At 38.6% G+C, this 16,085-nt stretch overlaps 1 pseudogene; it reads left to right on the forward strand.

Moving 5' to 3' along the window:
• The window catches only part of LOC138020334 (uncharacterized), a 47,013-nt pseudogene that overhangs the window by 24,218 nt on the left and 6,710 nt on the right, over positions 1-16,085 (forward strand).

The following is a 16,085-nucleotide window of genomic DNA, read 5'->3' on the forward strand; positions in this document are numbered from 1 at the left end:
TAGATGTATTAAAAAGGATCTACTTACTCTGGTACACTAAGTTATTATCAGCGGGTTAGATTACTACGGTGCATTTCTCTATGGCCTTCCCAAAGAACAAATAGCCACGCTGCAGTGCATGTAAAATGGGGCCACCAAATTAATATTGGACATTGGGAAGTGCTCTCACGTCACTCCATTTCATGTACTTTATGAGTTACACCGGCTTACCAGTGCAAGCATGCGTATATCTTAAAACACAATAAATCCCATATGAAACAGACGGGGATTCTCGTCGGAAATTTTGAATTTAACCCCTAAAGGAGACCAATCTAGGCATGGCTTAAGCAAATTTTGACCCCTAAAAGAGACCGTTTAAAAACACAAAAATACGACACGCAATGAGTTTTAATGATAAAAAGGCATAATCATCGAATGCCTTTATCTAAAAATAAAATTTAAAATGAAATTTGACGTCTGTTTCTCTTCCCGTAATCCTGTGTTACTTCGCGGAACCCTAAACGAGACCTTGGTGGCATAAAATATTGGCGCTTTGCCCGGAACACCCTAAGCGAGACCAAAATCCAAAATTTACACCCCTAAGCAAGACGACGAGCATCCCCGTCTGTTTCACATGGGAGTCGCCCCCCCGGGCTGCCACCAGTGATAATAAAACTTTTCAGTCGAAATTCAGTTTGTTGCATGCTTTCCAAGCGAATCTCAAGAATTTGTTCTCTTTATCGTGAGCGAAATGACAGAGAATCCACCGGCGAAGTATGTTAAATTTGTGTTTTGTGCGACCCTGTTGACATTAATTCCGGGCGCGCATGTGTCATTGTCTCGGTTGTTGTTTCGCACGTAACTTGTCTGTTATGCAAATTATGGAACTTTTTGGGAGTTAGTGTTAAAATTAACGTGTTGAACATGAAACTTGAATGTATTCAATTGCTTGATTATTAACATCCAACAGCATACGGTTTCCTCGAGACGTTTTCAGATGTGATCGATGGAGCTTTGAAAGCCGATACATTTTGATCAATGAATCAACGGGCATAACAGTTTCAAAGAAAGTGATCATTTTAAGTACATATTCGTGGGGAGGGATAAGACTATTTTTGTGCAATTTAGAAATCTGAAAGGGTACTGCAGCAGCAATTAAGAGGCAATAGATCGAATATTAATTCTTGAATATTAATTAGCTAGACCCCCAAATCTTTCAAAAAGGGGTCTAGAGAACCCCCAAATTTGAAAACCTGGATACATCTCTGTGGCCTTACACCTGCATATACCATATCAGCAATTTTTTAGTTATTGCCAGTAAATGCAAGTCCCTGAATAAGGTCCAACTTGGGTAATATATTGGAGCCACCCGGGGGTAAAAACTTATGAAGGCAACCATGGGTGACCGTACATTTCAGTTGTACCAGATCCACAGCAGCCATGATATTGACCTGCATGTGTTGTGCTTGAGAAATCAAGTACTAGTCACAAATGAGTGTGGAGACTCGGGACTGTTGCCAAACCTACACATGTACAGACTGGCATAGGCCAGTGAAGAGCTGAACCCTAATGATTTACCCTCTTGTCCCAGGGATCGAGTAGGTTACAGCTGACTTGTTCAAGCTAGGACAGCAAACAATTCTAATCCAGTAGATTACTGGTCATATGAAATACTATCAGAAATTCACAAGAAGACAGTGCAAGCTGTGCAGATGCAATAAAAGGTGCAGTTTGCTTGTCACAATTCCAAATGTGCTTATCACCAACATTGCTACTGAGTTCTGTCAAAGAATGTTTGCTAAAGAATGGAAGTTCATCCCCAGAACGTCATGCCCAGGATAACCGCAGTCCATTGGAAATTGAAAATGCCATGAAAACTTGTAGAGGCGAATAATTGCGTTCGAAGAACGCTTCCTAATTTCGTGGGTCCCCTGTGAACGCTAGCGAAAGCTCTGAGGTTTTTTTTGGGCTTTCTATCGGGCGGGCAGTTATGACGTCACATTCTCGTTGCATAATGCGACACAAAATTCTGTCTTCTTTGCGAACATCGGGTGTTGGCGAACGTGTTGTTGAAGAATTTCGTATCTGCTGCGGAAGTGTTGTTTAAGAAGATCGTAGCTGGTGCTTTTTCCTCGGTAAGTTATTTCTCAATGTTGTTGAAGAATTTCGTAGCTGCTTATCAAAGCTTGAGGGAAGCGTGTGCCATTTCTGGACCTTGTACGTCAACCAGGACGTGTTTCACTCACTGTCCAGAGTGCGTCATTGCGTCCTGGGACGCACTCGTTTTTCTTTTGGACGCATAGAATATGGAACAAAGGGTCCAATTGGACCTGATGATATATCCAGCAGGGAGTTGCGCCTTATTGGGGATACATTTTTAGATTGCTTTATGCCACTGGCTCAAAGAAGTATTTTGGAATGCAAATTCCCAAGCCAGTGGAAAGAAGCACAAGTGAAATGTCTTCACAAGAAAGGAAGCACTCTGGACTGCGGAAATTACAGGCCTATTTCCCTTCTCAGCATACCGGGCAAGCTATTAGAGAATGTTGTCAGCCAACAACTTGACAACTTCTTATATGGCAACAATCTAATTTCTTTGAATCAATGGGGCTTCAGAAAGGGAGGCTCACCTGAACTTCTCCTGCTCTCATTAACAGAACGATGGCGTTTAGCCCTGGATGAAAGTAATATTATTGGTGTAGTCTTCATTGATTTTCAAAAAGCGTTCGATTGCGTCAACCATACAGCTCTCACGGATAAACTATACTCTATAGGCATTAGTGGCTCCTAAACTATCTTGAAAATCGTAAACAATTTGTCACTGTAAATGGTTCAAATTCTGAATTGTTGGAAATAGATACTGGTGTGCCTCAAGGATCTTTACTTGGTCCCAGACTTTACAGCATTTACTCAAACGATCTACCCGGAGCCACGACGAACGCTTCCGTCGAAATGTTTGCAGATGATACCACAGCTTTCTGCATTGGAAATACTTTTGATGAAGTCTTACTTAAGATACAGAAAGCGATCGCCGATTTAAACAAATGGGCTAAGGATAAATTCATGACTATTCATCCTGCAAAAACCGAACTAATGTTGTTATCTAAATCAAAATTCATCGGTCCCTTACAAAATATTTGTTTAGGGCCTAATGAGTTGTCCTTTGTTTCTAAAGCTACTTGTTTAGGGATTCATATCGACAACAAACTATCTTGGTCGCCACATGTAAAATCTTTGAGCAAACGTTTTTCAGCAAGAGTGAAGAAACTCAAACACTTAAAAGGTCTCGACAATCGCATATTAGAGTCAATTTATTTCAAGGGCATCATTCCAAGTATTACGTATTCAATCGCTCTATGGGGATCTTCAAAATCACTTCAGACCCTAGAAGACATTCATATCAGGGCAGCGAGATTTATTTTTAACATAAAGGAATCTACTCTAAGCACTGAAGTCCTGGCAATGACAAAATGGAAGTCATTATCGTACATATACAAGAAGAGGATTGCAACCATATCTTATCAGGCTTTCTACAACAGAGCTCCGGCTGGGATAAGCTCTCTGTTTACTAAACACTCTCCGTTGAGAAATCTCAGGGATAATCTTAAACTTTACGTGCAACGTCCTAAGAGTGACTTCCTTCGATCTTCTTTCTGTCATCGTGCGTCAATTCTTTGGAATAACTTACCTATGTATTTAAAAAGTAAACCGAACGTTATTTCTTTTAAATCTGCTCTTAAAGCAAAATCCAACATTTTAGATAAAATAACATTTAATGGCATGCAGGGAATAAACAAAGACATTGTAAATTACATATACTAATGTTATTTTTATCATTATTATTATTGTTATTTTAAATCTATTTTTAGCACTATAGTCAATTAACTATCGATTATCTTACTGGGTATTGTATTCTTTCTTATTTATTGTAAATAATTCGTAAGTTCGTTAACTTAATTTTTTTAAATTTTGTAGATACACTTTAGTTCTAGGTCCACATCAGCTTTTTAGCTGCCCTTTTTTTATTGACCTACAAGACAAATAAAGTATGTATGTATGTATGTATGTATGTATGTATGTATGTACGCAGGAAAAAAATCGAATGTTTATGCAAATTACGAACGCCAGGAAAAACATGCAAAAGACGTATTTCACAAGGAAATTGAACATACCCATTTCTCACACCGGAGAAATGATTGAGTTCCTTAAATTCCAAGGTAAGCTGCTATTTTCGGATTTTTGTAGTCAAATAATTTCATTTTGTGATATCTGGCTTCAGAAGTTGAGTTTTGAATTCGCACGTGTTGCGTGACATGATAAGAGCTGTTTTTTAGGTGAGACAATCGGCGACACTTCTGATCTGTCGCCAGTGATAAAACATTTCAGTCAAAGTTCAGTTTGTTGCATGCTTTCCAAGTGAATTTCAAGCAATATTTCGCTTATCGTGAGCAAAATAACAGAGAATCCAAAGGCAAAGTATGTTAAATTTTTGTTTTGTGCGACTCTGTTGATATTAATTCCGGGCAAGCACGTGTCATCGTCTCGGTTGTTGTTTTGCACGTGACTTGTCTGTTTTGCAAATTATGCAACTTTTCTTCGGAGTTAGTGATATAATTAACGTGTTGAACATGAAACTTGAATGTATTTAATCGCTTGGTTATTAACATTGGCCATGGCGAAGTCAAGGCCGCACGAGCCGACGATGAACTGCGTATCGATCACTTACATTTGTTTACTCTTTTGTTCCACCTCACGCGTAGTTAAAATAAATGAATCTCTTTTGCGGAAAATTTAGATTCAGTTCTGTTTTTTTTTGCTGTGGAGATCTAGATCATTTCAACTGGAGCCAACAGTTCCTACAGCATACGGATTCCTCGAAACGTTTTCAATGTGATCGATGGAGCTTTGACAGCCCATACATTTTGATCGAGGAATCAACAGGCACAACAGTTTCAAACAAATTGATCATTTTAAGTACATATTCGTTGGGAGGGATAAGACTTTATTTTTGTGCAATTAGAAATCTGAAAGGGTACTGCAGCAGCAATTAAGAGGCAATAGATCGCATATTAATTCTTGAATATTAATTAGCTGGACCCCCAAAATTTTGCAATGGACCCCCAAATTTTTCAAAAAGGGGTCCAGAGGACCCCCAAATCTGAAAACCTGGATACATCTCTGTGTTTGTATGATTTTAGCTAAATTCATTGAACTTCGAACGCACTTATTAATCTTTGATTACTCCTAGTTTAAGAATGGTTTCTTTTTTCATTGCTTTCATCAGCAATAGAATTGTTATGTGTAATCATAGCAATTGCAGCATGTTGATTGTGCATGGAAAACAAATTTAAGAATATAGACCTTGATTAGTGGAGAAGTGAAGTCTCTCAATAATTATTATCTGAATGCTCATCGTTTGTATATGAATTATAAAAAAAAATGCAAATCCAGCAAGTGAAACAAATTTAGCTTAGAAATTTTAAAATGTCGCCGAAAGAACGACATAATTTTTAACCATCGTTGTTCCCGTGCTTACGTTGCGCTTTCACAAGCAACTCTTTTGGCAGCCAGCCGTCACTCGTGATGAATTTGCATATTAATTAAAGCCACACAGATATGCACCAATGATCAAATATTAACCTGAGCACAAAAACAATCATTCTTTTCAGTTGAGATCAAATAATTATCGACTACTTCAGGGGTTTGATATTCTGGTTTCTTTCCATAGAATTTTTTTCTCTTTTGTAACCTTGAATGTGTTTTGAAAATTCTCCGTGACCAGCAACCCGACGTTTCAGTCAATTTAAAGTGAATCTACAATAGTAAGGTTTTGGACAGTGATTAGCGACACTGTCTGGCTTGAGTAGTTTAATTTATATCTTTCAACTGGGCATTGCAAGAGCCGAGCACCCAGACCCTGAACATGTAAGCTTTCAGTTTTGTATACATTGTCAAAACCCTCTTCGGCTGCAGGATAAAGAGAATATCAAGATAATAAATGTTCCGTATGCTGAGCTGCAAAAAAGAGCGGACATATTCTCGCATAAACTTAAATGAATAAAACTTTAACAATGTGATGATGGCAAAGTCCACGCAAGCAGGACAAGCATCGACGAAATCGATTTGTTGAACCTTCAAATGAACAGTCCACAAGAAGTCAAAATGTGTCGCAAGGAAGGTTTCAAATGTGGGCAGAATCTGGCTATGGATATTTTCTTCGCATGTAAAAGGAAAAGACAACCAAGGTCCATGACTAGTGGCTATGATCTTTTTTTTGCTGTTCGCAACTTACAGCCGAAACTTATTCAGTTTCTGTTCTTCAGTGGGATTTCAAAATTATAATCTGGCTTATCGAAACACAAAGTCATCGAAAACCCTTTACAATTACTCTACCGCGGAATTTTAATTTTAATTACTGAGGGTTTACCTCGGTTGACTTTCCCTCGGTAACTTTAGACCCTAGCCGTAAATATCCCTCGGCAGAAAAGCAGCCTACCGCGGGAATACTGAGGGAAAGTCGCGACAGGGTGACATGGCAATGGCGCGGTAAAGGGGTCAATACTTTCAGGCGATACTGTACATTGTAAGTCTGTAAGACCTCTCAATGATTTAAATTGGTGTGAATCAAGTCATCCTTGAATAGTTATCTCAACTGCACTAATTTGCATGAATTTGCATTGTTGTGTACATCATATCAAGGGCTCTAGATTTCACAACAGAAAAGATGCTTTAGAATGACCCTTTGTTCAGCATGCATCAACTTGAATCATCAGAATGTAGAATAGTATTCAAGATCAATAGTATTTACTAACATTTAAATGTTTACATGATTCTACGCGATGTTATAAATTTACATGAACTTTGAGACGTAAAAACCCGCCAGATCACAGCGCTCTTTTTCTGCTCCATTAAAGCTCAAATGTGTTAAGTATAATTATGATGAATTATGGTTTCAGGTCTTTTGCAGTGTATGCACCTCCATTGTGGAATGAGTTACCAGCAACTGTACATTTGTCTGATAGTTTTAATCACTTTTCAAGTCTGGGCTAAAGATGCATTTTCTTATGTAAAGCACTTTCAAGCAAATGTTTTATAAGTGCTATATAAATGCCATTGTTAGTATTGTTATTATTATTTTCACCTTCACAGGCTCATCTTTGCTGGAACGGGTCATAACCTATGTGTTACCAAAAAATAGCATTGCGTGACTATAAGCGTTACCTTCTAAAAGCTTCGCAAGAGTTCGTAGTTTGTTTATTTTTAGGTTTGTGCGTAAGCGTTTCTAAATCGGTGTGTTTTGTAATCTTTCTATAATTAGATTGTTTACTGTCTTAGAAAGTTCTAGAAGCTTAATGTGAGGGTATATAAGTAGACGAGTCCAAGCGAAGTTTTTTTAACTAGTTTTTCACAAGCAAAGAGAGTTGGCATTAGCCGTGTTTAGTCGAGTGCGACAGAAGCAGTGTTTATTGAAGTTGGCGGAGGCCGTGTAACTTTATCGAGTAGGTGTTGTTAAGAGTTTTACCTCGTGGAAACTACGTTCACTTTGGAATAAATCTTGTTGTTGTTGTTCCGACAACCCTGCATTCAGTTTAGTTTGCAAGCTACCTGTCCTCAAAACATTCGAACTCGTAATACTATGACCAAGGGTTCCATATGATCTCTTCTCCTTAGATTATGTATCAAGCACCTTTCTGAGAATCCTTGAAATGGTGTTCCTAATAGTGCAGTCACAGACAAACTGTCCTCCTGAAAGATCCCTCTTCTTGCATCTATATCTCCCAATAACTGCCCACAGGAAGACAGCTCTAATGTCCAGTTAGCCATACTGCCAATAAGGAACGTTCTAACATTCTCTGCAACACCAAACAACTCCCAAGGACTCACAAATCAAGCTATGGGGCACATGATATCATAGGCTTTCTTGTAGTCAATCCACACCATAGCTAGATTCGTGTGACACTTTTTGCATTCTTTTAGCACGGCCTTATCTGTTAATACGGTAGCTGATCTTTCTTTCCCCTACAGTCTATTTTCCCCCTCAAGATATACATATATTTCGTCTGCAATTATCCCCGTCATTATAGTTTCCACATCAATGGTAAGCAAGAAATTGGCCGATATTTATCAACCGTGTTACCTTTTGATGGATCCTTCGAATGCAAGACTTTTCTTCCATAGGTCATCCACACAGGCAATGTGTTTCCATCATTGAGGATACTATTAAGCTGGTGTGATATTTGTTCATGCATTGTATCAAGCTTCTTGATCCAGAAACCCTGAGCTTTCCAGCTAGGGATCTTCGTGCAGTATCTTCCAACCATTGCCGTCGTTATAGTCAACCCTCCCTACCCTCTTACATTTACAGTCTCTTTCACTTGATTTAACCGTTCAGCATCCTGTCTGTGGCCCTTCTCTACACTCCATAAAATTATGCCACTCCAAAATTTCATACTGTCCTCAGCATCAGGGATGATGTACGTCTTCTCCTCCAAATTCACCACTTAACTCTCTAGACTTTTCTGGTGCATGGTAAACAATTATTGTTATTGTTATTACCGTAAACACCGGCGTATAAGCCGCACTCGCAGATAAGCCGCACCCCGATTTGATCCGAATATTTTGAGCAAAAAGGTGCGGCTTATACGCCGGTGTTTACGGTATCATCGTTATCATTATGATCATGATAATTATTATCATTATCATTATTATTTTAATGGTTTCATTCAAAAAGTCATTAATAATATTTATGAGCCTAACAGCCTATCAAAACATCGATAAAATGTCACGTGCATTAGCTTTAAACCCAATAAAACTCTCCTCTTTAAAATTTTTTATGTAGAGAATACTTATGAGGCCAGGCTTGTTTTTTTTGTACGCTAATAATTTATCGTCCTCTCACATTTTGCACCATTATCTGAACTCCAGAGGGTACTTTTTGTGGAATGTTTTTTGAGCCTTTCAATAAACTCGCATGTCAAATTTTACTGGGTCTAAAACCATTCTGCTTCACCTAGTGGTTTTAAACTCGTCATTGAACAGTACTTGAAATTTAATATTAGTGTTATTCACAGTGTTCGACACTTACTTTCTTACTAATTTGCCCTTTTTTGTCGCCCACCTTCTAAAGACCTGTTTCCCATTAAAACTCCAACGAGGCTTGTAAAAATGTCAATTTTGTGTAAAATCTGTGTAAAATGGGTTTGACAGACCAACCCAACCCCTGCAGTGTGTCAATGGTGTTCTAGTAGCCTTCACAGTTTTACTTATAGACAATCATATCTTTAAGCAATTTTCCTTTTCTATGGGAGATCAAGGGCAATTCCTTATTCCTTAAATATATCTCTGAAATTAGGCTGGTTTTAAATTAAATGCCACAAGTCCTTTCAAAGCTGGTTGAAATTGCGTTACAAAAGGTAGAATTTTCTTGTGCGCTTGTTCGATATCAAAGTATCGAAAGGTATTTGGCCCTGCGAAAACTGGGGTCGATTGTAACAAACATTCTTTTTGTGCAGAAAAAGATGGTGGCCATGAACATGTTCCTCCTTCCAATCTGTTTTAAGGTTGAATCATTATATTTTTAACAGAAAATTAAATGAGAGCAAAGAGATATAATGTTGTTCTTTTTTTTTAATCGTGTTTGCGGTGTCTATGTCATATTACTTAAGTCACTTTCTTCATAATTTGCAAATCAAATCATTCTGCAAAAATTCTGATTGTCCGATCGGGCAAATCTTAATTAAGAGTTGTTTTACTTGCCCCGGGCAAGCGTTAGTGTTGAACACTGCATCCATGTGAAGGGTCTGTCATGTAATTTATTAACTAAAGTCTGAAGATCATTCTTTATTTCAGGAAAATTAACGTTGCTATTAATTTATACCCTACAGAATCTAAGAGGGGAGCCAATGATTGGAGCAACAAAAGTGAGAGTTGGTGCTCAAAAAACAATACAGGATGATGGTATAAGAGACTGGGATAAGCAGCTGATAGATGACTTGAATAGGGACTACCCTGACTGGGAAACTCCAGGTCAAACATGGATGGTTCCACCAGTCTTAAATGTGAAGGCAACTAATAACAAAGGGGAACTTGCTGAGAAGTTGGTTTATGACCTTCTACAGGAGTTTGGAAACACCAGGAAGGAACCAATGTTTGTTGTGCACTCATACAACTTTAGAGAAAAAGTTAAAAACTGGAAAGATCGAAAAAAAGATGATGAGAAATATGTAAAAGGGGAGCATGATTTTGTGCTCATTCACCGCCATCGAGGAGTTGTCTTTTTGCAAGTAAAGGCAGCCACAGCCACAAAACAACAATTTGCAGCAGCCAATAAGCAATTAGAGAAAGATAAAATGTCAATACAGTGTTTTGCTGGGGAACATTTGAATGGTAAACTGAAGAAGAAAGTAAATTATGAACTGTTCTGCCAAGGCTATGTTGTGATGCCAAACTGCCCAAAACCTGACCCAGCTTATATTTCAAATGGTATCTTCCTTGAGGATTGTATAGATATTCAGACATTTTCATCTTGGTGGGATAACAGTATTTTACCAAAGAAAAGTCCTGATCAGGAATTGTACAACTGCTTGGTGAAGCGGTGAGTATTTTTTCGTTATACTGTGTTGTTTTTAACTGATAGTCTTTGGATTCTACACAGAGTCACATACATCAAATTCATAAATGGCAGCCAACCTGGGTCGACTGGCGGCCAGACATGACATCAAGGCATTTTAGGATACACACGCACTATTTTCGAGGAGCAAAGGAGAAAATGAACGATCGATGTGCAGAAAATTACATTCGTGGTTCCTCTTTACGTGGGAGAAGGTCATCGGTATTAAAAAAATGATGAGCCACGGTTTTAATCATTTCCCTGCGCTATGTGCTTGTTATTTAAAAAATCGTTTTTCTTTAGAGTTTTCTATTTTTGCGCACACTGTAAAACAAGGAATGGCCTAAGCCGATGTCTATTAGGCCGGCGGTTCTTGTTACTTGTCACCTGCCACCCATCACCTGGCAGACCTTTTCTACAAGTAAAGGGTAACAGCTGGTAAAAGGGTGGACAGTGAAGGGCAGAGATTTTTACCTAACCCATGAGTCCACTCTGGGAAAGGATTCTTCAGTTCCATCGATGGGTAATTGTGAAGAAGAGCTCCCCAAAAAACCTGTCGGCCGACTGTCGGTCAACTGTCGGCCGACAGTCGGCCGACTGTTGGCCGACTGTCGGCCAACAGTTTGTGTTATGTTTGAGGCCAAAGTGTTGGCCGACTGTCGGCCAACAGTCGGCCGACAGTCAGTGACCTGTTGGCAACGTGTCGGTAACCTGTCGGCGGGACAAACTAAAATGATGGTAAGCATTTACTTGTGTATCATAACGATACCTTGAGCAGCACTTATACTTATACTAATATGGCTTTGGCCACTGTTTTAGCGTTGGCTAGCGATACTTGCCCACATTGTAAACATCATTCATACATACATGACATACCATAAGAGGCCGCGTTGCATTGTAGGGCGATTTGAAGGAAAGTGTTTGTATTGATACGTAGCTTATGGTTTTCAGAGCTTTTAGCCAAGTTTTCCATTAAATTATCTTCCAATGCGATTCTTAGATTGTCTGGTGTGTTGTAAATTACGCAAGTGATATATCCTATACGCGTCTGATAACAACTGATAACAGTTGATCGGTAAGTAGGTGAAATCTGTCGAGTCATACATCACCATTACGGAATGTCACGTTAACTGCTCGTTTTTACCACAATTTTTCTTTTTTCTTAACCGATCGGTAACCTGTTGGTTAGCTGTCGGTAGACTGTCGGTAAGCTGTCGGGCGACAGGATTTTTGGGGAGCTCTTCTTCACAATTACCCTTCGATGCACCATCCTTTTTCAGATCATCTTAAAGAAACTTGCTGTTTGCCTCTTTTTTGAAAGTGAGTCCTACATGTATTAAAACCATTGAAATGGTAATGGTTGAGCATTTTCATAAAAATCAAACTCTTCATTTTATTGGTTTCGCTGGGAAATGGGCTTTACTACTTGGTTTGCCCACCACCCAGAAAACCTTGTATTGTTGCCTTTTTTCTTGCATTCTTTCTTCTATTTTATTCCTTTAGTTTACCATAAAAGATCAGATTGAATTGTTTTAAAACTTCTTTTGTTCATATGGTCACCATGGGTAGCTTGCTCTTGTTAGCTTGGAATTTTTTTCTCTTGCACTATTAAATCTTATCCAATCTGTGCTCAATTTCATCGACCAACATTAATTACAGTGTATGCAGACGAAATGATTTAGCAACAAGGTAATATCACAGATGTTAATTCTTACAGTCATGTAGGTTGTGGGTGCCTATAGTATTGTTATTGCGCAGATACTTGGGTTTCCTATAGGTGAAGCTTACCAATACAGTGATATTTTTTCACTGTTTAAAAATATGCTTAAAACTATCCTTAAAACTATCCGGAGAAAGTAGATCTTAGTAAGTACTCTTGGTATTGGTTGTATACACGTTTTTTTTGACGCGTCTAAAATTGCATATCGTATACGCGTTTGTGCCTTTGTTATTCATAGCCGTAATTTTGCTTTTCCTGTTATTGTTTACGAAGACAAAAGAATAAATTGCGTGACTGCCGACAAGTCTAAAATTTACTAATCAAAATTCGATCCGCAAATGCTGCCGATGAAAACATCCACAGGGGCATTATTTCGAAGTTCAATAACCTTTAAATGCAACAAAGGTCTCGAAAGACGAGCGAAATGAAATCAGCAAATTATGCCCCGAAAAACTGAAGCCATGATTTTTGTCAGTGTTTGCCGTGACGTCGTTACAATCATTTCACGATAACCCTTTACCGACGCGTGCAAAAAAAGTCCGATTTTTCCTTGCAGAAAAATCAAATAAATGTGATCGGCATATCATAGAAGGTTCTTTTTTAATATTTTCTTTGAACTGAGAGCATTTCACCGTTTGAATCAGCGAATTATGCCCCGAATCACATCACGATGGCCTTGTACCATGTAGCTCTCGCTAACTCGCTCCAAATTTTCCTTACAGAAAACCACATAAATGTGATCAGCGCATCCATTGAACCTTTGAAGAAAAATTTTGCGTCTGAAGTGAAAGCATTGTACCCGTTGAAATCAGAAAATCATTCCCAACAGAGCTGAAGATGTGGAAATTACATGAATTAAAATCGTATTTGACACGTTTTGGCAACCGTGTTTGACTTCACTGTCGCGCTGAAAATCCACGCCAAAAAATCATTCTTTGCTGCTGCATTTACGACAAAACAACTCAAGCTGCAAAATTCTCAGCTTTATGATGAATTTCTGTAAACTGCTAATGATGAGCTGTTTGCTAAAGAGTTGCGTTTTTAAATTTAACGGGTAACAGACGCACCGACCTTGGACGCAAAGTTGTTTGTATTTTTTCAGCTATCGGTGAGCGTCACACTTAAGTATTCACATCCAAAATGATAGAAGGAGTTAAATCCTCAATTTTAAATGATGAATGGCTGTACAAAACTGCTAATGATAATCCTTTTGCTTACGAGTAGTGTTTTTTTAGTTTACGACTAAACGGATGCACCGGTACAAAGTTTGTTTTGATATTATCGCTCTCAACGTTTTCATGTAAATTTTGATGTTAAGAAGGTCCTATATTTCCTTTTCTTATAGTGAATCGTTAAGTTAAAGTACGAATCTCAAACTGTACAGGAGTTTAATTACATTTCCGCGTTCAAGCCTGCCTCATCTTCAAAGCGAGTCTAAGTGCAAAGTTTTTGTTAATTGAAAATTAGTTTTCATTCATATGTAAAGTAGAACTAATTACCATTACAAAAACTTCGCACTTAGACTCGCTTTGAAAAGGAGGCAGACATGAACTCGGAAATGGCTATTCACCTTTCGCGAAAGCGTACGTTAGTTAGTTAGTTAGCTAGTCAACCACAGTCAAGCAACTCTTCACAACTTCTTGCCACTCTTCTCTGTCATTCATGAGGGCAGACAAATCTTCTAACTGGATGTTCAGGTCTCTAGTGATGCTTTCCAAGAAGCTTTACTCCTGGATTAAATATCATTCAGCATTTTGCAGTGCAAAACTATTTTAAGTTTTATTTTTAAGTATAGCTTTATTCTTAATTACATATTTACTTATTATTTATTTTTTATTGGCTATGTTTATATTTTATTCTCTTATCTCTTCTTGATGTGTAATAGCATTGAAGAGTATTAATTAAAAGTAGAAGTAGAAATAGTTATTTTGAATACTGCGCGCCCAACCAAGTAACGCAACGATTCATGTATTTTGACATCTCTTCTTAAATGCAATGATCTGAAGGAAAATTTGTATTGAATCTTAGTGCTAGACTTGTTCACCGGTAGCAGGTTTTATTCTTTGAAAACAACAAGCATTGTGAGCGAACCGAAAACGGCATCATAGCAGGATGAAGTACATCTAGCAAGAGTTGTTCCATCCAACTTTTGATACCTCGAGTTGGGAATTCGTACAGGGGATCCACATTCGCAGTCGTCCGGTCATCCCAGACAACTAAAAACCCACCCGGACGAGTATAAGAACTGCAAAGGTCGCCCGCTGGATGAGTGACGTTTTAAAAAAATATCTTTTTATGAATGCCATCAAATGTTATCATATAGAATGTACTTTCGTTCTGATCGCTTTTCATTCAATGGAAACATCAAGAAAATAAGGAATAAACATGCAGCTTTTCTCAGCAATGAGTGCTCAAGTTTGGGCGCCATCTTTGACCATGCGGTATTTTCCTTCAAACGATTGCAGGCTCAATTTTCATGTATCTAGTCGCTGGCATGGTTGTTAGCAAGTCGTTTAACAAAGAGCAAAGAGTGACTTGTGGTCTCGGCTGGGAATGTGACGTTAGTTACAAGGTGTGTCGCCACCTCTGGCAAAAAGGAAAACAAGTGGAGCAGAACATGCTGCTTATGAAAAGGAAAACACAAAATCTTGATGGCAGGAGCGTCGAAACTTTGGATCTTTGAATCGTAACTTTGTAAGCTACATTCAAGTACATTTTGCAGCAGCAGAAATGGACCACTGTAAATCGGATTCCTGTGGTGCAAATAACAAAATACTCCAGAGTCAAAATTATTGACGAGTGTGTAAAATAAAACAGGAATGCTCAAGTTAAAGGTAATTTTACCAACCATTTGCTATACTTCCGCATTTTTGCCCGGGCAACCCAAAATTTGTCCGGGCGAGTATATCAGAAGACGTACTTTCCCGGCGGATGACTTTGATAAAAATGAATATGGATCCCTGTCGTATGAGGGCAACATGTTGTCTTCTTCTCTTCTCCTGCCTTCTTTGTAAATAAAATTTCCCAATTAACCTGATCCCAGTGACTGTTGATTTTTCTTGTAAGGGAATAAACAAACAAGGCCGGGCAATGAAACTCGGGGACTCGAGCGAGTCAGTACGGAATAGTTTTACATTCAAAGAAACAGTTTTTGTAACATACATGTATACAGAGGACATTAAATTCTTTTTCCAGAAAGGTCTGCTACTGCAGCGTTACTGATGACATGTATCCAGTAGGGTCTACGAACTGCCCACGGAGTAAACTTGAAATCCCACTCCGGTGTATACTAAGTGCCGAAGACTGTTTACAGTCGGTGTAATTGTCGAGTATGCTTCGATCATACAGGTGAAGAATAATCATCTCCTCCGCAATCGCACAGAATTTCCTCTCTCGTAACACTGTGGAAGTAATTTTCACTAACAAGCTACAATCATAGACAAAACTGTTGGGAAGGTATCACTTTTGACGTCTTCGTCGCATCTCTCCCCTCCCCACTCAATCAATGTTGTACAAAACTGAATGTTTTTAGTAGGAAATTGTTGTATTATCTTCCAACATAGGAGGAGGGGGGCCATATAAGGGAGGGGTGTAACTAACATATTTCTTTTGCGCTTTAACAGAAGCAGGTTGAAATACAGCTTTGGTGTGGTTCATTTACATAATTAACCCTCCCAACTACTTTTCGCTATGATTGTAGGTTACAGCTCAATTGTTGGGCGGATCGCGCTCTCGAGTAGAAGTTGAAATACATGTACCACGCTGGTCCGATAGAAT

This window comes from Montipora capricornis, chromosome 10 (assembly GCF_036669925.1).
Source record: "Montipora capricornis isolate CH-2021 chromosome 10, ASM3666992v2, whole genome shotgun sequence".
NCBI lineage: Eukaryota > Metazoa > Cnidaria > Anthozoa > Scleractinia > Acroporidae > Montipora > Montipora capricornis.